Source organism: Topomyia yanbarensis, chromosome 2 (genome assembly GCF_030247195.1).
Source record: "Topomyia yanbarensis strain Yona2022 chromosome 2, ASM3024719v1, whole genome shotgun sequence".
Classification (NCBI taxonomy): domain Eukaryota; kingdom Metazoa; phylum Arthropoda; class Insecta; order Diptera; family Culicidae; genus Topomyia; species Topomyia yanbarensis.
This window is the reverse complement of record NC_080671.1, coordinates 443603282-443628770: the sequence shown is the minus strand read 5'-3', so window position 1 is coordinate 443628770 and position 25489 is coordinate 443603282. Positions and strand designations below refer to the sequence as shown.

General features: G+C 37.0%; 1 protein-coding gene across 2 annotated transcripts in view; it reads left to right on the top strand.

Moving 5' to 3' along the window:
- LOC131685675 (activating transcription factor 3) overlaps nt 1-25489 on the top strand; it is a 238641-nt gene that overhangs the window by 166678 nt on the left and 46474 nt on the right. The gene's annotated exons all lie outside the window — the stretch shown is intronic.

The window sequence follows — 25489 nt, the reverse complement described above, 5'->3', positions numbered from 1 at the left end:
CTGCGCAGAGCACCAAGAATGCATTACAAAGTTTGTGAAATAGTTCACACTATCATAAGATACCACCGATTGGTTGCTGGAATTAAATTCGTCCACAAATATTTATAGCTTTTCTTAGACTCAGATAGATTTTCTCATTTTTGAACCAGTTGGAAAACTTTCAAAATTTGTATGTCTCAGACCCCTGCGCGGAAAATTGGCAAGGGTGGTGGGGGTTTCGTTTTATTTTTTAATTTTCTTATGAAAGAATGTTCTAGAAACATTCAAACATTGTAGATTTTTGCCGAGGCCTACAGGTATCCAGGATCCAGGAGGGATTCCGGTGTTCAGAAATTTGAAATTAGTTTCAAACTCAAAATCGTTCCAAATCAAATTTGACTACCAAAACTGATTCTCATTAAATGAGTTATTTTGTTTCGATTATAGAGGATCTAACCGTAGTTCGGGTTAGAAAAATCTCTTTCGAAAAATCTATGTGCGGCAGTGGGAAGCAAACCCAGGTAAGCTAGATACAAGACATTCGATTTACCACCTACGCAATACCCGTCCTTGTACAATGTTCGTTCCTAAATCGAAAATTCAGACCTCCCCCGATTTTTTTTTACTGGAACCGCCCCTGCCTAGAGAGTCGAGTCTTGTGTATCATCCGATTCAGGTCAACAAATTGGGTATATGCCTGATATCGAAATGGAATCTTCAACAGAATCCCCTGCCTGATTGTTTATGTTGTCCTATTCTTACTACATTTCCCATGATCGCATATTTACCCCCTTTTCTATGGGATTTCCTATTTCTGTAGGACTAATAATAATACAAAATTGTTATTAACACATATTTTTTCATATCTCGAGTATTTTCTGAGATATTTGACATTTTTTGAAAAACAATAGTTTTTGAAATCATCTATAACTCTATGGAGACAACGATGGACAAGTGAACTCAGGCCCTGGCGCACGGGGGGGGGGGCGGCTTGGGGGTCCAACCACCCCCCCCCCATGAGCGTTTTGAATTACTTTTAAAAATTTATTATCTTCCTGTCCAGGAAAAAATATACTGCTGTTTGGACACATAAAATCTCATTTGAGTTCGGTCACTCTAGAAACAAGTAAATGAAGAAACCAAGGACGAAACTTTGCGAGGGTGGCTGGAAAGGGATGTATGTCAAGTTGGACGGCTTCTCTGAAGGATCGGTTAACGTTTCGACAAGCTTCGATATTAGCAAAAGTAGTGAGTAGACAGCAGATGTCGGTCAGCGGTCTAGCAATGGCAGTTATGGAGGAAAAACACGAAGTTGGAGCAAATCGATTATTCCGTTAGAGTGGCAGCGAAATGGATCGCGAAAATGGGCATCGGTATAGGGTGAAATACTGCCGCCAAGAAGTTCTAAGCACCAGCTAGCAGATAAATAGGAACGACTAGCACCAAGAAGGATAAGAAACCCGACAAAGGTGGTTGTATACAGATGTAAATTCTTATGGTCGACACCCCCGGATCGGTTCATGTCTCATGATATTTGCAGCAAACCTGTGCAGGTGAGATATATCGCGAAGGTTTGACAGCAAGTAAGGAAAAATAGTTATGGATAAAAACATGACGATTAACACAAAACAAAATAAGCAAGAACACAATCCTTACTAGAGCAGTACTTAACGGTTGCCCCGGATGGATGAGGATTACGAAATACAAGAGGTTTAAGTTTAGTCGGTTGGCTTAACAACTACTACAAACCAATCCGAATCCACCACGAGCCAACAGGCAACGCGCAGTGGTCGGAAATGCCAAAAACGTCAAACCATTGAATATATTCATTGGGTATCTTTGGAGAAATTGTTCATATGAATATTCCCCACAATCTGATAAAAATTAAATTGAGACATGGCTTACTATGATTGAACTAGAAAAATTAACTTTTTTACCGACGAGGTAGAAAGTTGGTGTCTTCGACAAAGTTTTCGGAATGCTCATAACGAGGAAATTTGTTGAACAACTTGAGCTTGTTGGACTTAATGTTATCGATTTATAAAGCGTTTTCTAAGGCAAACCCCTTAAGTTTAGCTTTTTAATATAGCTTTTTTCGCTGTGACTTTTCGTGCAAACGATGTTCCAGACAAATGTTGAGGTATTAAAACTACATAATATTGTTGAAGACTGCATGTAAAAATTAAATTATTGTTGAAGACTGCATGTAAAAATATTGTTGAACACTGCATTTAAAAATTTCACCTGAAATCGGCGGCGCGGCGCACACCTCTTGTAAAAATACTCATTCGTTTTAGAGTTATTGAAGAATTTTAATTTTTTTTACACAAAGTTCAACTGCGTATAAGAGAGAAAGGTGCAAACCAAGATAGACGAGCAGGCACTATTTTTGTTATGTCCGGACTACGCATAATAAAGGTAAGAAGGTTTTAAGCTCATTTTGTAATGTTTTTTATTTGGGTATTTTTACTTACAGTGGAAAAAGTTATATTAAAAAAACTAAATTTGAGGGTGTTGTCATTGAAAACACTTTACAAATCGATAACATCAAATCCTACAAGGTCAACTAGTTCAACAAAATTCTTTATTACGAGCATTTCTAAAACTTTGACGAAGACACCAACTTTCCACCTCGTCAGGATAAAAAGTTTATTTTTTTTAATTTGATCGTGAATAAATTCGATGGTTTGGCCTCTAGTGAATTAAGTTCACGTTTTTGGGGTTTCCGTCCACTATGCAGCGGTGTCTTTTAATGACTCCTTCTCGATAACAAACATTTACCCAACTTGTTGAGCAGAGTTGTCTGGTTCACAAGAATAGGTCCAGGCCGCTGAAAAAAATCTTCAAAGTTTTAGGGTTTCTGTACGTTTCTTTTAAAATAAACTTTAAAAAGTCAAAATCCCCCCCTTGAGAATTTTATGCGCACGGGCCTGAGTGAACTCTATTGAATTTCATAGTGTTGATGTAGCATTTCTAATTGCAATTAGAGCTGGCTGCCCGTTTTTGACCGTTCAAAAGGTATTGCTTTTCAAACTTTTGCTAATTTACCAAAAATTACCAAATAACTTCTAAGTCGCAAGAGATTGACCAGTGATCTCTTCTGAAAAGATATGTATCTTGACAACTTTTTGGAACTAGCTGAAGCTCTATCTTCGATATAAAAGAAGATATGTTGAATAAAAGCTTGTAAGGGGTCGTTCTACTATAAAAACTATAAATAGAGATTTTTGGTCATCAGCAAAAATGATCACAAAAACCTGTTTTAATCCACCTAGCGGTGCAATTGTGCCTTTCTCATTTCTTCAAACTTTGACTCCATGACCGATTATGTTCAATATAATTGTGAAAATGCCTGTTACATTCTTAATACACTTTGCACCTACACGCGCTCGCCAGCCACGGACCTGATGTCCTCATTTTTTCCCTAGCTACGCTCCTGTAAAATCCATAAATCCTATGTCAGTCGAAAGAAAATTAGGTTGAAGATTTTCAGAGTGATTGCATAACCTTTCTATATGAGAAAGGCGAAGGCAAAAATTTGCCAAAATGCAAAAAAAATCAATTTTTGTTAATTTTTTTTTTCGAGATTTCATCAAATTTCGACGTTTCGTGCATTAGGTATCAAAAATATAAATTCGATTTTTTAATTTTCCTTTTCAGTTCCTACTTTTATGAACTCAGAAACCGTCGTAGATAGCCAATGTCAAAGCGACTTTGGGGTGTCACTAGTGATTTGGACTGTTATAGTGGTAACAGTTTATAGGTGTGGTCGCACTCTTAACCCTCAAAAAGGCAAGCTATAATTGTGACTTCAAGAAGCATCACTCCTAAGACCCAACGAAATTGTAAGCCTCTTTTTTGTCGTTTTATCAGTGAGAGAATCGAAGCCCCGAAAACATTCGATCATTTGTATTTCAAATTACAAGTTCATTGAAACTAGAGAACAGTGACTAGCCGGGCCTCTGAGATTCTTTGCTTTTTGAGGGGTGAAGCCGTAACTCCGGAAACGGATTCAAATCGACATAAAATTCAATAGCAGCCGAACATTTTTACGACATAACACAAAATCTAGTCGTTTCATGCATTTTGGAGGTATTTGGCATCGAAAGTACGAATTCGATTTCTGAAATTTCATGTGGTCCCCAAAAAAAATTGTTCCCGCTTATGTGGGAATTTCATAGGTGACCGGAAGGCAGGGGTGCCAAGCTTCCAGATTTATCTGGATTCATCAAGATTTTCAAGCCTCGTCCAGACATAAAGATTTATGTTTGTCTGATCCAGATTTTAGGGAATTTGTCCAGATTTATCCAGACAATTTGAAAAATAACAAAATAAGTTTCATAAACCACTTTTTGAGAAAGCTGGAAACACAGCATACCACCGTTTTTTTTCGTGAAAGTCAACAAATTTTTTGCCGAATTATATCATCTAGAAGTTCCAGCAGTCCAATATTCTGGAAACTCTGAGATTCAAATTTAATCAATGTGATCTATGCTGAAAATCAAGCATTGGACATTTCCAGATTAGCAGCGCAATCACCAAATTTGTAGTAAGCCGATATATTTACTAATATACAAACATGTTTCATTAGTAAAACGCAACAAATTAGCCATCGGTGAGGAATGCACCTTTTCCCAAAGAATTTGGGTCATCCAGACAATTCCAGACTTTTTAAAAAAATATTACAGATTTTTTGGAAAAGCACTTGGCATCCCTGCCGGAAGGATCGGTCTATATTTCCGGAACCATATAACCGATTCGTACGAAATTTTATAGACATCTATTGCTTATTTACCTTTCATTTGGGACTAAGTTTGTGATGATCGTCCCAACCGTCCCCGATAAACTGTTGTGAGTTTGTTAATTTTTATAGGTGGCGATTCTTCCGGGGCTTTTCCGGAACTGTTTACGATGGTCAATGCGGTCGAAGAGACTTCGGTTGGCCGTCAATGACCTAGAACTGCTAATGCAAGTTGTATGACACAGATATATTTTAGCGATTTTTTTACCTTTTTGCCTTCATCGAGGTATCATTTTGAATCGGAATTTTCTATGTGACCGCTTGCCACAACCCGCAACACCGGAACCGTAAGTCGGATCAGAATTAAATTTAATAGCAGTTTACGGGGTAGTAAAAGCTTTCATTTAAGTTTGGTCCAAACGGTCTTGGCACCTCCGAGAAACCGATGTAATTGTTATTCTATGTTCGGATACTTCCGCCTGGGCCGCCGGATCCGGCGATGGTGGTAAATGATGGTGCCAATGACTTTGAGTGACCGTTAGTGACCTAGAACCAGTCTTCCCATGAACATCGATAAGTTTGCACCTGTGTACAAAATTTCGGGTACGCGTTCAACCTCAAACTTACTTTGCCTTTGTGTACAGGTTCGCCTCGAACACCGAACCCAAGCGAACGATGTGCAAACTTAGGTTTAAACACCGTGTACGTACACCGTGTGCGTACACAAGAACGGCACACACAAAACAGAATGAGTCAACACTAGTGATGATGAGTGATAAGAAAGAGAAAACTAGTGTCAAGAACCTGTGTGTACGAACACCGCGTACGTACTCGGGGTTCGGTTGTGCAGACGAACATGTGTACGTGTTTTGGTACGCATTAGCACGTTCGAGTTTGCACACGAAATGTGGGTTTAAGATGAGCACAGAACTAGAGCGAACATGGTGTTCTATGTTCATTTGGGAAGTCTGCCTAGAACTATAAATCCAAGTAGTTGTGGTCGCATTTTTGAAAAAAAAAAAAATCACCTTTATACATTTATCGCAGTATCCGTTGAAATCGGGATTTTCTGCGTGATCGTACTCATCATCCTGTAATTCCGGAACTAGAAGTCAAACCCACACAAAATTCAATAGCAGTCAATAAAAACGTTGTACCTTTCATTTAAAACTAAGTTTGTGATAATCGGTTCAGAAAATGCCGAGAAACTGCTGTGGACAAATTTCAACAAGATTTTCTATGTAACCGTACTCTTCAACTCGTATCTCCTGAAGCAAATGTCGCATCAAAATAAAATCCAGTAGCAGCCGATGGGAACGTTGTACCTTTCATTTGCGACTAAGTTTGTGAAAATCGATTCAGCCATCCCCGAGAAACCGATGTGGAAATTTTATTGTCATGTCTACACATACACACACATACATACACACATACTTACACACATACATACACACATACACACATACATACACACACAGACATTTTCCGATCTCGACGAACTGAGTCGAATGGTATATGACACTCGGCCCTTATTTTTTGTCTATTTCAGTAGATTTTGAACCTCTGAGATATTACGATTGTAACGAGTTATATGGGAAATTCCTGTGTGATCGCATTAATCAACCTATAACTCCGAAACCTATAGTCAGATCGGAATAAAATTCAATAGCAGATAATGGCAGTGTCATTTCTTTCATTTGAAATCAAGTTTGTTCAAATCGATCAAGAATTGGTTGAGAAATAGACGGGATATTAACTTAGGAATTTGGAAAGTTCCCCGAGGGCATCAGGAAGTAATGTTGCATGCATTTTAATATGTATTGTATCATTTGGATATCATGGTGGTACCAGTTTATATGGGAATTTGCTGTGTGACCGCACTCTTCAACCCGAAACTCCGGAACCGGAATTCCGATCAACAAAAACTTCAATAGCAGCCGATGGGAAGCTTGTACCTTTGATTTGAGACTAATTTTGTGCAAATCGGTTCAGCCATCTCTGAGAAACAGAGGTGACATTTTCTTCCACATACACACACACACCGACACTTTCCGATCTCGACAAATTAAGTCAAATAGTATATGTGAATCGGCCCTCAGGGCCTCGGTTAAAAAGTCGATGTTTGGAGCGATTGCATAACCTTTCTATATGAGAAAGGCAAACCAAGTTCTTTGACACTTCTGAATACTTTATCATGTTTTTCAAACTTTGAAAAAAATTGTAGCAAATATCTCACTTCAAGGGGGATTAATCACTATAACCATATCGTCAAAATAAAGATCTTGGATCATCATCAAACATCCCAGAAGATATCAATGCTGTACGCTTTACCATTTTCGCGTAAACAATTTTTAGCACGTTTTTGGCGAAATAAACCACTGTGCGCCGGTGTGAATAGTTATATTATAAAAGAGATTCAATTCAAGAACAGAGATTGCCAAATGAAAATTTTTATTTTACCATTTACTAGAATTATTTAATGGTCATAATACGAAACGTTTGTTGAGGGATTATAATTTAGATACGTTTTCCGAGGACAATTTTGGGGTACTTTCGCAAATGACGTGCCTTACCAACTGCTTGAGCTTTCCCTCCAGTCGACGATTTATGAACATTCTCCTTTGTGTTGGACTGTTCATACACCATACTGTAGAAGAATAAAAATGTGCACAAATCCTTTTAGACTATCTCAATCACGAATTGCAGATCTTTCGATGCGTCCAGATTGAGTTCTGAGATGAGATGAATAAGAAACCACTTACCCTACATCGAAGAGCAGCGCAACCCGCACGTGTTTCATGTGACAAGTTGCAGCTCGAAAGACACATAAAGCCAAGCGTCGCCATCTCTCTCCAGATCGGACGGTGCGAAGACATGAGACATGAGAATGATAAAGTGGACAAGAAAGGCGCGGATGGGCGGAGATGTCGAACCATAAACAAAGTTCCCCAGACTAATGCTTCGAAAATCGAACGGAATGAAACAAAAAAGGGTACAAGTGTCGATTTTAAACAGTGGTTCCGACTGAAGTTCATTAATTCCATGTACTGAAAAATTTGAGCGTCCAATATCAACCATGCTTGGAAAAAAATCATTTGGTTTGAAAAAAAATGTCGATTTTAATAACTTTTACAGCATTATTTTTATTAAAAAGTGCACCATTTTGCTAAAAATCTAAAGATCGCGAAAAAGTCCTACTTACGTCGTTTGCTATTGTACCAATAAATCGAAAAAACTTTGGTTTTTGGCTCTATGACCAAAACTACGGGATAGGGATGATCCATAAATGACGTAGCATTTTTTGAGTGATTTTTAACACCCCCCTCCCCCATCGTAGCATTTCGTCACAAACTTCTATATACCCCCTGGTAATTACATAGCTTGACCGTAACCCTCACCCCCCTCGTTGTCCCCGTAAATTTTTTTAAAAAAATCAAAAACAATGTTAGTCAGAGGAAACGGGTAAATTTTCGTGACATCAGGTCAATCCCTATTCCCCTTTAAAAAAAGCTACGTAGCATGACATGACCCCCTACCTCCCTGTCGTCACACATCATCACAAAATACAAAACTCCCCCCTCCCCCATATAATGCTACGTCATTTATGGATGGTCCCATATAGTTTTTTTCCAAAAATACTCGCCGGCGGAAAAATACTTCACAGCCGCCATCTTATGATGAAATTGTTTAAAAAGAAATATTTTTTGTACTTTTCAAAAAGTTTCATGAATCCCATTTTATGAGATGTCATGTTTGCTTGAACCTACAATGTAGAGCCATTGGAGTCGAGAAGTAGGGGTTACTACAAAAAAATTTGAAGTAAATTAACATCTCGTCGACTTTCAATCAATGGGCTTTTCTAAGAAATAATACAAAAATCCGTAGTTTTTAAGATCTCATTCGTAGGGCCACAGAAAAAGATAGAAATCGGTAGTTCTCCGGAAAAAATCCGTGTTGATACAATACTGTACAAATACTGTCCATAGCCTACTTGCGTTAAACATTCAATCTCTAGTCATCTCATCGAACAACACTTTTAAATCACCGCGACTTGGCGCCACCGCAGTACGTAAAAGATTGAATGCACCGACACACCGATGACGGCGCAACGGGAGCATCATCGTAGTTTGCCATGCCGGGGCGTGTAGTGCGGCGATCGGTTCGTGCTGCTGCTGCTGCTGAATATGACCGCGGCGCGGGTTAATTTATTATCCCACTGGCTAAATTGAATTAAAGCCCACCCCGCCCCAGCCCATCTTTCTGCCATAGTTTGTTCGTTTTCTTTCCGCTCCTAGCGTAGAGTGACGTTCATTGGTTTTATGGGTGGGTATATGGGTTCACCTGAGCGGCAATATATTACGAGCTTTTGTTTGGATTAACGCGCGCGCGATAGTTGGCTGGCTAGCTGGCGGACGTTCTTCCGATCCGGCGATCTCATCTGAATGCAGTTTGTGCGAAGCTGAAATTGTACGCCGGGTAAGGGCCGTTTGTGACCGGGGGGCTATTGTGGGGGTGTGGCCAACGAGGACGTTCTGCTGCCGAGTTGATAGCAGGGTCGTGTTCGGGCAATAAAATTAATGCATATAAAATGTATACAAACATTGTTGCCTGATTGTGCTTCAGCATAGTGCACAATTTTAACGACGACCACTTTTTATTGTTTGGTAAGGTTGGACAATGTTTTCAACCTGTGTGGTGGAGTCAGCCAGCGATAGAAGCGTTTTTGGTTACAGGTGTCCATAAAGTCTAGGAGGTAACGAGTGTCGTACTCTTTCCGCTGAAGCTATAGATAAGAAAACTTTGCATGAAGGTGAGCTACGTTCGCTGATGTTTATAGCCATGCCGGAAGTAGTGGGATCCGGTCGATTGAGACGACCATCGTTTTTGAATGCGTTCGTTGAGTAAATCACGCCGCGGTGGGTTGATTGCTTAGGCACGTGATTCATTAGGGTGACTCTAATTGGTTTGTTATGATCTGAGTCGAACAGATCATGTTTACCTTCGACCCCGAATCCATGTGGGTGGGTAGGTTTCCATGTAATGATTGGTTCAGGTACCGTGTCTCACCACCAACGCGAATTTGTCTTCCGTTTTATATTTATATGTGGACGAAATCGACAGAATATATTGTTTTCTTTTGGTTTTTCGTTTATTTTTGTTTCTAAATATCACACAGTATTTTTTTTTTTTTTGATTTTCATGCTCTTTTCACGTTACACAGTCAAGCCTACTACGACAATATAAACAAGAATGCCTGAAATACATCATTCTGTCAAACGTTAATGGTTGATAAAATCGATCTGTACTAAAGTCAATGAACACTGCGATCTATTTCTGCTCATTCATACAGACGCTTAGACCCTTATTCCGACTGTAACAAACTCGAAATATTCCAACCAACTTTAATGGAATGAGCAAACACAACAAAATCAATATCGACGCCAAACATGTGCGACAAACAAACGACTTCATCATCTCGAAAGGGCGACTGTTGGAGTTTCTTTCTCTGAAAGGAATGGGGTGAATGGAAATGTACAGCCTACTGTGGGGTAATAGTGGGACGCTTGAATGAAAATTAGCAGATCTGTGCGGCGACATTTTAGATATATTTATTACAGAGGAAAAAAAAATCAATTGACAACCGAATCAATCCATTTAACAGGTGAGGACAAATGGAAATTTAGTCGTCAAACGATGAGATAAAAATATTTTCTATTTTTCCTAGAGCTCATCAAAAATTTTGATATTTCGCAAAGCTTCATACAGAGTGCCAAGAAACGATCTAGATTGAAAACGTACAAAGTGCATAACTTTTCAAATCGGGACGAACAATAGCAGAGTGTTGCTAAAACGCGTACCCGGGAACTCTACACGACACTACTAACGAAATATCGGTGCTGCGTCTTTGATGATGGGACCTACATCAAAGTCGATTTCAAGCATTTGCATGGACAGGATATTTGACGGATAAGTTTGCTGTGGGTATTTTTTCAAGTTGTGGATTGTATGTATATTTCTACAATTGTAAGATTCTGCCTTTTTATCTATTTGCATACTTTTATTTTATTTTATCTTTTTACGTTCCTTACTTTTGCTTTTTTTTCTATTGATATCACATCACTTACTTTAATTTATAGTTTTTTCTCTGTTATTTAATTTTATTCGCAATTTTTCGAGAAAATTCTGCTTTCTTTTTTTTCTTACTGTTTCATATTTTGATACCCTGCTTTTTTATTTGTTTCTTTTGTCATTCTATCTAATTTTTAGAATTTGTCTATTTACTACATTTATTCTTGTCATAGCCTTTTTCTATTTCCTTTTTTTAAATATTTTTTTGCATTTCTAAAATCAATTTTGCTTATTCAAATTCATTCCAATTTGTCTTATTGTTTAATTTTTTACCACAAATGGAAATTTAGTCGTCAAACGATGAGATAAAAATATTTTCTATTTTTCCTAGAGCTCATCAAAAATTTTGATATTTCGCAAAGCTTCATACAGAGTGCCAAGAAACGATCTAGATTGAAAACGTACAAAGTGCATAACTTTTCAAATCGGGACGAACAATAGCAGAGTGTTGCTAAAACGCGTACCCGGGAACTCCACACGACACTACTAACGAAATATCGGTGCTGCGTCTTTGATGATGGGACCTACATCAAAGTCGATTTCAAGCAGTTGCCGGGACAGGATATTTGACGGATAAGTTTGCTGTGGGTGACCGTTTCAAACAGAAGAATCTGTCGAAATTCGTTTCGAAGTATCTGATTTGGCAGGCCATATGTACTTGTGGCAAACGTAGTAAACCAATCGGGTCCAAATTCCCGATCAGAAACACGTAACAAAAAGATTTCAAAACTATATCTCGCTTTGTTACTTGTTATAATTTTCTGTTGTTTTAACTACTAACGGGACCAAATTTATAACACAATCTGTAACGAAAATTGCATTCTGTTATAATCTTGTTATTTCATTCTAATCGGGAAGGTACCATGAACGGTGAGATTCACAAAACTGAGTGATTTCAAAAGCGGTTTTTGCTGTTTATGAGACATCATGATAAAAAAAATGTTTCGGCGTGATTTAGCGTCATGCTACTACACCAAAACCGTACATGAGTGGTATGAGGCTAATTCGGTGGTTTTTGTAGTGGAAGACATGAACACACCAAACTGTCCTGAACTTCTTCGGATCGAAACCTATTGGGTCATGTTGAAGCGCGAGATTCATAAGACCAAAAGAGGAAAAGGAAATCGATGAGGACGTGGAAAAAACTGAGAAAAGCATACCTAAAACTGCACGGGATCTGTAATTGTAATTTGTTTGTTGAGGGCTTGTACAGGCAGGGCCGCCGAGAGGGGGGGGGGACCGGGGTGTTTCCCCCTGGGCCCGGACTTTTGAAAGGGGCCCGGATATTTGACAGAAACTAAAATTTTGACAAATACTTTTTCGACAAAAATTTATTTGAGAATACAATTAAAAAATCAATATCTTGTGTATGAGGTAACTAGAATGGTGAAAATTCTAAGCTACTGCATATTCGATATCAACTATGTTTATACCAACGTAAATCTTGCATCGAAACAAGATCAGACTCGAGCGGGCATAGCGGAATTTATACATTGAATGTCATGTACGCAGCTCACCTGGGTTCGAATCCCAACCCCGCACAAAGGAATAGAGATTTGTTATAGGAAAATTCCTAACCTGAATGAAGAAGAAAATGACCTTAAGGTTGAAATGTCTATAATCGAAACAAAAATATGATCAGACTTGTAAGGGTTAAACAATTAAATGGTTTGATTAGAAGTCATGAGGTTGTCTTCAAATTTCACCAATTTGAAATCGATTTTTTTAATTTATTGAATTTCCAATCTTCAAAAGCGCTGGATTAGTATCGAATATAATTATTGAAAGAAAAAATCCTGCTTAGGGTTGCCACACCGGTTTTTGGAGACGAATTCCTTGTCTTCGTTCAGGTAAATCTGAATTCCCCCGGAAGAATCTATTGGATTATTTTGCAATTTTGCGTTGTCCTTTTCTTTGCCAGGAATCGCCCAGCACCCAGTCCTCATAAACATCTTCCTCGGGTTGCAGGCCCTATTTTCCTCACAAAGATTCTCGAAAGAAACTGAAGTGTAATTACACACCCCGTGTTTGTTTACTGAGGAGCAGAGCAAAGCTCGCTCGGGTTATCCTTCACAGCGAGAGTGGTTGGTGCTTTTGGATTCTTTGTGAATATCCGAGAAACCGAATCACTACATCCAACTAAATCAACAAAACTGTTAACAAATGCAAAAACATACAACTAAATGTGAACGGCACAGAAAGGTGGAGTGCTTTACCAAAATATTACACTCTACGGTGAATGTGAAGAAAATAAGATAAAACAGTGTATATTTATTTGTTTTTAAGCGTTTTATACAATAAAAAGCAATGGAAGCGCTCCAAAATTTTGTCGAGTGATCACTTTAATTCGAAATTCGAATTGATTTCAACGCATACCCATGTGTCTCTTGAAGTCTATCCCCTGCTCAGTAAAATTCTGCTGGTCAAAGTACCACTAGAGGCGGTAACCCTACCTCTATTTGAGAACTCAATTGGTCAAATGAGTCATCAAAAACTCTTGATATACCAAAAGAATTCGAAATTAATCCCAAAATTTAAATTTAAAATTTAATATATTTAGTTTGCCGTTCATTGTTACAAAATCTACAAAAAAATCATATTCAGATACGAGATGATACCGAAACATTTTTGCAAAGGGCTTTTTTCGGCGATTTTCGACTACCAATTCTTCCTAGCAAAGAGGCCAGGGATGGAAAAAAAATACGTTTTACAATTCTTTCAAATACGTCCTTTTATCAACATTTTCATTATACCAGCAAATTGCGTACACAACAAGCCCCTTTCGTGACAAGTATAGTGTTAATAGTTTTGTTTTGAATTTTATATGTCATGGAGCATGAAGAGAAGATCTCTCAGTTCACAATCCTGCAGCTGCCAATGATTCTAAGAAGCATACGTTCAACTGAATTGCTAAATTGTGTTTGATTGATTTCGAAGAGAAAGTTTAACTCTGCTTCCAAATTAAACCAACTAGTTAGCAAGATTAGTTAACTAATGTAGCAAGTTAAATCCGCCTACAAAATCTTTTCGTTTTGGAGGAGTGAGCGTGAGATTTTGAACGTCGCTTCCTGAACGTAATGATTTTATTTTTATTTTTGAACTATTTTCTAGAAATCAGTTACAACATTCTTGTAAAATATTTTAAGGTGTGCTAACACACCAACACAAATAAAAGAATAATTCATGTTTTTATAGGATTATGAATGTTTTCGAAACCAACCAAAACCCTTATTTGAAATTTGATCCATGTTTCGCATATTTTTTCCATTTTTTTACACCTACGTGGATTTTTTTATTTTGTTAAAATTTCTTTGATCTATTTTTTCAAGTTGTGGATTGTATGTATATTTCTACAATTGTAAGATTCTGCCTTTTTATCTATTTGCATACTTTTATTTTATTTTATCTTTTTACGTTCCTTACTTTTGCTTTTTTTCTATCGATATCACATCACTTACTTTAATTTATAGTTTTTTCTCTGTTATTTAATTTTATTCGCAATTTTTCGAGAAAATTCTGCTTTCTTTTTTTCTTACTGTTTCATATTTTGATACCCTGCTTTTTTATTTGTTTCTTTTGTCATTCGATCTAATTTTTAGAATTTGTCTATTTACTACATTTATTCTTGTCATAGCCTTTTTCTATTTCCTTTTTTTTCATATTTTTTTGCATTTCTCAAATCAATTTTACTTATTCAAATTCATTCCAATTTGTCTTATTGTTTAATTTTTTACCATTCTCCTATTTCCTACCTCATTTTCCAGTTTATAGTTTTCCGTTTATCGTAGTTTTATTTTTTCCCATTGTTCATTTCATATAATTTTATTTATTTTTTATACCTTTTTCTTAAGATTTAATCCGTTATTGTCATTTCATCATGTTTTCCATTTAACCTATTTTGAAAATACTTTTTCAGTTGACCATTTTCCTATACGTTAACATTGATTTTTTTTATTTTCCTAAAGAAAACATTTGATTTATCTTTTCTTGACACTATGCGCACTTTTTCTTAATTTTACATTTAGTTCGTTGTTTGAATTTATTTCAAATTTCATTCCTAGTGCTTTTTCTATTCTTTAAATAATATTCATTTTATTCATTTTTTCGTGTTAATATCTTCGTTTTTGTGTTTCTATAGTATACCATGTTGGCTTTTTTCTACTATTTTTTGTTTTCTATTTTGTCTGTTTACTCCGTTTTTGTTCAATACTTCCAATTTTCTTTACTTTTCGTCTTTTCATCATTTAAATTTTCCAGTTTTTCAAAATTTTCTGGCTCGTCCATTTTTTTTTTATTTCTCTATGGTTATTTTATTCTTGTCTTTTATATATACTGCTCTAGTTTGATGCATTCTTAACGTTTTATTTATTTTTTCTATTGCTTGAAATATTTCTTGTTTGTAATGTTAAATAAATTTTATTATTCTTGATTTATCGAGTTTTCCAGTTTTATGCATTTTTATATTAATGTTTTTTATTCTTTTTAGTAGTTTTTTTTTTCATTTTCATTAATTCTAATTTTTTTCCTGATTTCCTATCGATTTTTCATTCTTTTCACCATCTGTTCAATAATGTTCGACTTTTTCAATCTTCGCAATATGTTTTTCTAGTTTCCTGTTTTCCTTTATAAATTTTTATAGCTTTTGTTTTGGTTTTTCTCGATTAAACATTTTTTGACAATTGACATTTGTTTATGTGGTTAATTTTGTTGTTTTAGCTCTTTTGTACATTCTTTTAATATTTAGTTTTCCTATTGTATTTTTATCTTTTGCCGTTGATCACTGTTTAGATATTTTAATTGTTGTAATTACTACATTTTTAATCTTGCCATTTCCTTACTTTTATAAATACTATTAATAAAAATGGCGCTTTTCAAAGTCACCAAAACTGTCGAAACGTAAAAATAAAATTTCAGTGTACTATACATAATATCAGTGAATTCCAATGGATTTCAAACATTGACTTTTTTGTACTCAGGCAATACACAGTGGTAGGGGCCCGTACGTTGGACCTCCTTCCCCCCCCCCCCCGGCCCGCATTTTCTCTCTGCGGCCCTGTGTACAGGCTCTGATGGAGGGAGCCAATCGCGAATGAGGAGCATTTTACTCAAATTCATTCTAAAGTTTAACCAAGATGGTATACGTCCTCCCGAAGCTACCCTTGATACTGCACCACCTCAAAGCATTTTACAGTTCCATACTATCGTTCGACCTGATGTAATTCCGACTCCGAAGTTGATACTCATCTGTAGTGAATCAGACATCGTTCACAGAATCTGATTTACAGTCAGATTCTGTGAGCGATTTTCGTGAACGACGGTTCGGAAATAAATTTCGTCTCACAAAAGAAAAAAACAGCGTAGATAAAATTTTATATTTTGCCAAAACCTAGTATCAATGATACGACATTATCTAGCAACAAGCAATCTACATTACGATGGCACCACGACTGTTCCCCAGGTAAAACACAAGAATGTTCCTCCGACGCTGGACATACCCATACTGCTTGCGCTAAAAAGCATTTCCATTTCCCGTTCAGAATATGCTACCAGAACGTAAGAGGGCTTCGCTTAAAGATCAACAAGTTGTTCATAGCTTTATCTGGTACAGAACACGATTTCATTGTCCTGGCAGAAAGATGGCTGAACGACAAAATCAACTCGCTGCAACTATTCGGACCTAGATGTCAGTAACGTCTTTACGCATGGGCACGGTGGGCCAGGGCCAGAAGCCCCGAGATTTTGGGGGCCCTGCACTTAAGATGCATATAAAATCGTTCTATAGACTATATTTTAAAGAAAAGCCGCAGCTCGGAATCGCACATTGCACTGTATCCCATGCGATCATGATGTTTAAAGAGCGGCAGGAATCGAGGCACCGCATAACTAATGAACCAATTCAAACTTCGATCTAATATCTCGATTCAAGTTTCAATTTAAATTTAACAACAACAATAAATCGTTTGGTACACACTGTATACAATGTTTGAAAGGCACCGGACCTTAGCCACCCAACCAAAAAAAACCTTGTTTGGCAAGCGATCTGTAGATCTGGCAAATTATACATTTCTACGTCCTATCTGACTTTGTCAAAAGACAAATATATGTGGAAACGTTCAAAAGTGACGTCTTGAGGTCTTACGAGGACTCGACACTTTGTAGCATGTTATTGGATTTAGCATATTTCGTGAGTAGTTTTATAAATATTCTTGTATTATGGTGTGTTTTCAAAGAATGCTTCACACAAGTAGAACATTCTTGTGCTGTAGGAATAAATTAATTTTAATTTTAAAATTCAGTTTTGCAATGCTAAATTCAAATCCTCAATTTATGGACAAATGACGAAAGTTAAAGTATAATGTAGAAACGTACACTCGGCATCTTTTATATTCCGACCGTATTACATTACTGGAATTAAAGCGACCCGATCAGAAACACATAACAAAAAGATTTCAAAACTATATCTCGTGTTGTTACTTGTTATAATTTTCTGTTATTTTAACTACTAACGAGACCTAATTTATAACACAATATGTTACGGAAATTGCATTCTGTTATATTCTTGTTATTTCATTCTGATCGGGGAATTGTACCGATGATATTGATAGATTCGAATAATTTTTATGTTTCCTTCTGAAATCCATTTTAAACGAACTTTACGTGACAACTAAGGTATTGAACACTCATCTAACATCGAATAGTAAAAATGTTGATTATTAAGACGCAAAAAAATTTTTTGGTCGATCCGAATTTTTTTATGCGGAAGGCACACTACCTAACTTGAAGTTAGTTTTTAGCATTTCGGACACTCGTCATCAGCAGCTAGCAGCATATCGGTTGCCAATTAGATGGTTTGAGCATCTAGCTAGCGCCAATTTTAGTGGTAGTCAAAATTCATCATCTAACTAGCATGATGCTAGTTACTGCAGAAGGAATCTGAAACGCTTTTTTCTAACGGATAACTAACTGACTAAGGTTAGTATTCACATTTATTTTCCATCAGTCTCCCTCTGCGGTGGCTATCACCGGCATCAGAGAAGTAATTCTACCATCTGAACCCTAGTTATCCAATGAATTGGCTTTACTTCTCCCACATAGGCAGATGTAACCAAAGATTTTTCAAATCAAAAGATCTCAACGACTTCTACTGGGAATGAACCCAGGCCCAGTGAGCATAGAAACCATGAGGCTTGCCACTCAACCATCAGTGCTGTCTTCGAAACACCAATGTAATAAGTAGGGATACTTAAAATGCACCACGCTTTCTACGCCTTCCAGAACCAGTCACCATAAATAAATGGACAAAACGACTGTCGAAATATATAACAAAAATCTACCTTACCAAAAATTCGAGCAAAAAATAATACTTCCAAGAACCGTAATTTCTATTCCGGCATAAAGAGATGCGAACAAAATGAACGAATATCAAAGCGATTCGCGCGCTTCAACTCAAAATAATAGCGATTGATTTCAAAGATTCTCAAATTCGGTCAACTAAAATTGGAGTGACGGAAAAAAGTACTTTTTTCCAAAGTCGGCAGTCGAATATGTTTAGTTTCATCATATCAGAAACATCAAGAAGCTTTCAAGAACAACACTAAACGATATAATGTAAATGAATATGTGCAATTGCATCATTCCAGAAATCTTAAACAGCAATGCGCCCTTCTCCAACATTCCTTGTTCTTGATGGAGGCACTCGTCAAACAACGTCTTACAACTATGAAGGTCAGATTACTCCGTGTAGGAAGACTATAGCGTGGGTGGTAATTACACTATACGCAGCTCATCTGAGCTAGAGCTCCCATCACCGCATATAGTGTGTTAGGCCTTTTGGACATCAGCAACGACACCTGGATGTGAAAATCAGAAATCCTCTTTGTTCTTGTTTGAATCCTATTTTTTAATAATTCCAACACGGTAGACTGATTTGGCTCAAATTTGGAAAAGAGTGTCAGGAAGGCATGGGGTAGAAATGGTTCCGTAATGCTGGGAATCATGTTTTTATCATCCTACTAAACAGCTTTAGATTTACGGTCTATCGTAACGATTGTGACCAAGTCATTGCTAATAAGAAAAAGAGACGGTGGAGTTCTCATCGCAGTTTCTAATCGGTTAGCCATGGTACTAGCACATCGTTGGGTTCCAATTATCTCTCTCTGGATTTCATAGATCACTTAAACGTTATTCTACATTTGATATTCCTATCTGTCAAAATGGGAAATAGCGAATCACATAACTTCATAAATTTATCGAGTGTACCCCAAGGTATCAATCTGGGACCCTTGCTGTTCTCCTTGTTCTTTGATGATATTTTTAATGTTTTTCCACCTGGAAGCAAACATATATATGTAGATGATCATAAATTGGTTCTCATTGTGCGATCTGAATTGGACTGCATTGAACTACAGCGGTAACTAGATGAGTTCTGTAATTGGTGTACTCGAAATCGTAATGCTCAGTACTTTTTTCACCCGCATGAAAAATCAAATTTTATGGAGTTCTGAAATCACTTGAAAGAGTGCCAGTTAACAGAAACTTGTTGTTTATAGATCACTACTCCCAAAAACATTGGTTTGATCTAAACTAGTTATGGAGCTGCGTTTCAAGCTCCTCTCATCAGAATCCAATACTAACTTAATGGCAGGACTAGGCTAGCACCGGATTGATGCCAGCTCAAGAAATTGAAAAAAAAAATAATATGTGTTTCGGAGTAAACTCCTAGTGCTGCGTGATGTCTTACAAGAAAATAAGTTCTGTTTAAGCTGATGAGCATTCATGAACCGATAGCTTAGAAAGCAATATGCACTATGCTATCTTACGTAGTCCTTGGTGGAGAAAAATTCGGGTAAAAACAATTTAATTCCGTTTACTAAGGTAGAGTCGGATTCGGATAAGCGGAACTTGAAACGCACCCCCATAACTAGATGAGTTATTGGTTCTGTGTCCTTTACGCGCATATGTTTTAAGCAATTGTATCCTTAATTAGTTTTGACCTGAATTTGTTTCCACTAACGAGAAATATGCTTGAGAGCAGTCTTCCCATATGCACATCGCACACAATGTTCGCTCTGGTTCTGTGCTCATATTAAACCCACACTTTGTGTACGAACTCAAACACGCTATTTCGTACCTAAACACGTGCACAACTGAACCCCATGTACGTACACAGTGTGCGTACACATCTCATCGTCACTAGCGCTGACTCTTTTTGCCATATGCGAATCGTTCTCGTGCATGCACCCGGTGTACGTACACGGATGTTTGAACTAGAGTTTGCACATCGTTCACTTGAGTTCGATGTTCGAGGCAAACTTGTACATCGAGACGAAGCAGGTTTGAAGTTGAACACGTGCACGAAATTTTGTACACAGGTCCAAAATTGTCCATGTTCATGGGAAGTCTGCTTGAGAGCATTGCACAGTCGTCGAAAATGCCGAAAACGTGAACTTACTGCACTAGAGGCCAAACCATCGAATATATTCACAGGGCGTCTTTGGAGGAATTGTTCGTATGAATACGCCCCACAATCAGATAAAAATTGAAATTGAGCATGGCTTACTATGAACGAACTAAAAAAAAATAACTTTTTACACTGACAAGGTAGAATGTTGGTGTCTTCGACGAAGTTTTTGAAATGCTCGTAGTGAAGAACTTGAGCTTGTAGAACTAAACGTTATCGATTCTTAAGGCATTTTCTATGGCAACCCCCTTAAATTTAGTTTTTTTTTAATATAACATTTTCCATTGTGACTTTTTGTGCTAACGATGTTCCAGACAAATGGGGAGGTATTAAAACCACATAATATTGTTGAAGACTGTATTTTAAAATACTCATTCACTTCAAAGTTCTTGTACTTCTTCTTGTTTTACATCAACTTCAACTACGTTTAAGAAAGAAAGGTGCAAACCAAAATGCACAAACAGGCACTTTTTACACTGTCTAGACTATGAACATTAAAGGTAAGAAAATTTGGTGTGTGGCACTCTAGAACCCTATGAATAAGCTTACTTTATTTTTTTTTTGGCTTTTTCCATACAAAATCAGCAAAAAAAATCACTTATACCTACATATTTCCGATTTTATAAACGTGGGAGCAAAAATGTGAAGCTTTTAATATCATTGGAGATCGCAAACGTTCTTTCTTATACATAGTTGAGGCTGGTGCAAAAAAAAAATGTAAAAATCTTCAATAATTTTGAAAAGAATGAGTATTTTTACATACAGTTTTCGACAATATTATGTGGTTTTAATACCTCCATATTTATCTGGAACATCATTTGCACGAAATGTCACAATGGAAAAAGTTATATTAAAAAAAAAAACTAGATTTAAAGGGGTTGCTATAGAAAATGCCCGATAAATCGATAACGTCTGCCACCTTTAGTCCTACAAACTTAAGTTCTTCAACAAAATTCTTCTCTACGAGCATTTCTAAAATTTTGTCGAAGACACCAACTTTCTACCTTGTCAGTATAAAAATTTAATTTTTGTAGTTCAATCATAGTAAGCCATACCTAATTTCCATTTTTTTCTGTTTGATCATGGACAAAACAAACCCATACGGACAATCTTTTTAATAGATTTTATGGACTTCAAATTATCATGCGATGTTTTTAGAAATTGACTTAAACGGCTGACTTAGCCGCATTTGGATTCATCTGAGTGTGTTAATGAATAAAAGGAAGACAATCCTCCGCATCTTTAACCGGTGATGCTGTATTCGTGCTCACGATAAGACGTTCTTTGTTGCCTGTTGCACTTACGGATCAACAAACTCGTGCTGAAGGTGCTGGCTGTTGATGCTGGGGTGCTTGATGCTCTGTTTGCTTTATCTTTAGGTATATCCGAATAAAAGTTTCCTCTAGTAGCAGGCGTAACGGATTCTACTTCTCCGGATTACGACGTTTATTTTGTGGGTGCAGACGTAAATACGTTAAGTGGTTAGAGCGTGAATGTTTGTTCTTTTTTGATCTTATAGAAGGTAAGGTAAACAAATTCTATCAATATTTTATCTTTCTGAATAAACTTGAAGAACTTTTTGCTCAAATAAAAGAAGCAAACGCACATTTTGATTATTGCTTACATATATGCTTGTTACAATTCTCCAAAAAGAAAATATTTGCCCTGAAGAACAGCTCATGAGATAAAGAATGATAAATTTAATTATTATTCATTCAACGAATATACAAATATGGCTGCTACAATGATTTCCTTTGATATTATTCAGTTCAATTATTATATTATGTTTTGTCTTTAGAATCTGATCTGATGTTTCCTACGCAAACTATCTGATGCGAGAGAGAATTTTCCATGCACTGTGATGAGTTTCTGAAACAAACAAGATGCCGTTACGAACAGCAATACTAAACCTGCAAGTTTCTAAGATTCACTACGCACTTGTCATCCAAAATCATCGCTCATTGGAGCAAGGAGTCCGTGAAACAGCAAATCCCGAAAAAAGATCTACGCCAGACAAACTCGAATCGGTGACCACACCGTCGATCTCAACCGTGTGGGTGGGCATGTGGACGCGGTAGTCTGTTATAAAATATCTTTATAAAATATGATATTACAATGCTGAGCTTATCTTCGGAATTTATTAGAATACTTTTCAGATTATCGCTGATCTGATAGAATAACAGATATGGACCGACACAGTACAATGCGTATGATTTTGAACAGGAAGTCGGTGTCTGAGAAACTCGTGAAAAACATTTAACCTGAAGACTTCAACTCTCTATCTTTTCGGCTTTATATAAATATTCTAGAACCTTGTTTGGACTGTTAAACTGCTTTACTTTGCCGAAGATGGAAACATGCTATCGCTAGTTTCTGTGGATATATTAACGTTTTGCCTTTCTCATATAGAAAGGTTATGCAATGACTCTGAAAATCGACAACCTAATCCCGGCCCGTAATCCCGGGTGTCATATCCCATTCGACTTAGTTCGACGGGATCGGAAAAAGTCTATATGTGTGTGTATGTGTATCTGTGTGTGTACGTACGTGTCAAAAATGTCACTTTTTACTCAGATATGGCTGGACCCATTTACCCACACTTAGTCTCAAATGAAAGTTACAACCTTCCCTTCGGCTGCTGTTGAATTTTGTGTCGATCGGAATTCCGGTTCTGGAGTTACGGGTTTAAGAGTGCGGCTACATAGAAATTTCCCATATCAACTATAGGAAAATTCAAAAAAAGAATTTTTATTTTTGATGCCAAGTATCTTTAAGGTGCAAAAAACGTTGAGATATGATGCAAACTCGAACAAAAAAAATTGGCACATTTTTACCTTTCTCATATAGGAACGTTATGCAATCACTCTGAAAATCGTCAACCTAAACCCGGTCTAACTTATTTTTTGACTGGTATAATGTTTCTGGATTTTAACAGGGGCGTAGCTGGGGTACGCGGAGAGGGGTTGCCCCCTCCACTGTTCACACCTCCCTTGGATCACCCCTCAGATCACCACCCCATCCAGCTCTCATCCCCCTCTCTCAACTCCATCATCATTAAACCACCTCTATACCACAAGGCATACCAAATTAAGCTGGGGAGTCGTTCGTCCGTGGGTTTTTAGCCCTCCTCACACACCCACCCTCGAATGACAAAATTAGTTAGCAATACGATAACATTGAACTAATGCTGATTAGGCTTATTAAGTACGATATTTTTTAGTTTCAAGTGTCCTTCGACACGTAACTCTTCAACATAACTCTTCAAGTTCGTGGCTGGCGAGGCATTGTGTACTAAGAATGTAATAGACATTTCCTCAATTATATTGAACATAACCAGTTGCCAAGCCATAGTTTGGAGAAATGAGAAAGGCACAATTGCACCACTAGATGGATAAAACAGGTTTTTTGATTGAAAATGGCTCTTCTTCCAATGCCGATGACTTTTAATCGGGCAAAAACAGACAAACCACTTGGTAAACAAATTAAAGTGCTAGAAAAGCACAACATATGCTAGAAAAAACAGATCTCCTCAAGGCGACCCTCTATGGAAATACTCGATGTGATTTCTGTTTTTCCTCCTTTATCGCACCCAGTCATATCGAGCATATATGTGATGTAGCCAGCACGAATGTACCACACAAATGATACCGCATCAGAACCCCTAGTTTTGTACTTGGTCCAGTTTACGTTCGAAGCAAAAATGAGCTGGCCATCGAACGAAATTAGTGTACTTCCATCGTCAAAGAGGTGGAGCTTCGAACGAAAACTGTTCAAGATTTGCGATTCGGCAATTAACGGGAACCAATCACGAGCGAGCTTCTGTCAAATAATTTACAATCGGGTTTTCCCGTATTAGTTTGACCCATCTGAAATAAAAATAATAGTTGGTAAAGGAAAAGATTTTTAAATTTAAAATTCTGATATGGGCTCACGTCCAAACAAGAAATATGCTAATTTGTTTTCTAATAAAAATGTTGTCTGGGTGGAATTGTTTGAATTGGCTCCCGTTACTAGCACGGAGCTGTAATAACCAATATTGTTACTGTCATTCTACGGACCCGGCCGAATCCTAATAATCACCTTCTCTCCCGATGTTGAAAGTTGGCCTCCGACCATCCAATAAGGTTGACTAATAGAAGCTAAAATTACAATTCTTTCTGTTCAATATTTGCGGCTCGGTGCATGAAATTAGCGGTAACTAATCACGTACTGGATTCGATCGGGTGTTTTAAAATGCGGTATTTCTTTATCCAGGCTACTTTCTTATCATCAAAAATGTGAATAATTGTCTCCGCTAGTAATAGGTAACGACACAGTACAGTTCACAAATATTTCCTTCTCGGTATTGTACAGTCCTTTGAGGAGATGCTTCGTTCGCTCTAAACAGCTTAACAAGTATGATAATGAAACAAATTTAAGTGTTCGGTTGACTATATTGACGGCTCTGACCGAGATGTGCTGAAAATTTTCACTTTTTCTGGCAAGTTTTCAAAAGATTTTTCAAAACAGTTTTTCGTTATCAATACATGTCGTACATTCTCCGAAATGTAATACAACATTGCTGAACATATTCTCCACAACATGACAAAGATATAAGCGTTCCAAACCTTACACGATTTTTCTTTCAAAATTTTGATAATTGATATTGATATTTAATATTGAAAGGTAAGTCGTTAGTCACCACAAATCAATGTGTCCAGAATATGTAGCAGATGCAAGAAATAAAGAAGAGACTCCTGATTTTGTCACTTTTTACGTCAATTATCACGTTATGATTTTTTTATACTCATGAAGAAATATGGTTAACATAATAATCATTGATATAGTGCTTGTAGCACATGAAAGTACTCAATACTGTGAGAACAATTTATATAATTGATTGATGATCTAATAGACTAAACCAATGAATATGACAATAAAATATTTGTTTTTCGTGGTGATAAGACTGCCTGATAGCTGGTTTTTGATTATTCTCGCGAATTGTCAATTCTCAACCCTCATACAAGATTCAACAGTCATCACTCTACTCAGACAAGTCCATGCGTATTTCACACGCATATTAAATGAACAGTGGATTAGTTCCGTAGTTGGTCAAATAAACACTAAACAAACGAAGAAATTAGTTTGCTAAGCCCAAATAAATGCCAGCTTGATTGGAATTACCAGGCGGATACGTGTTC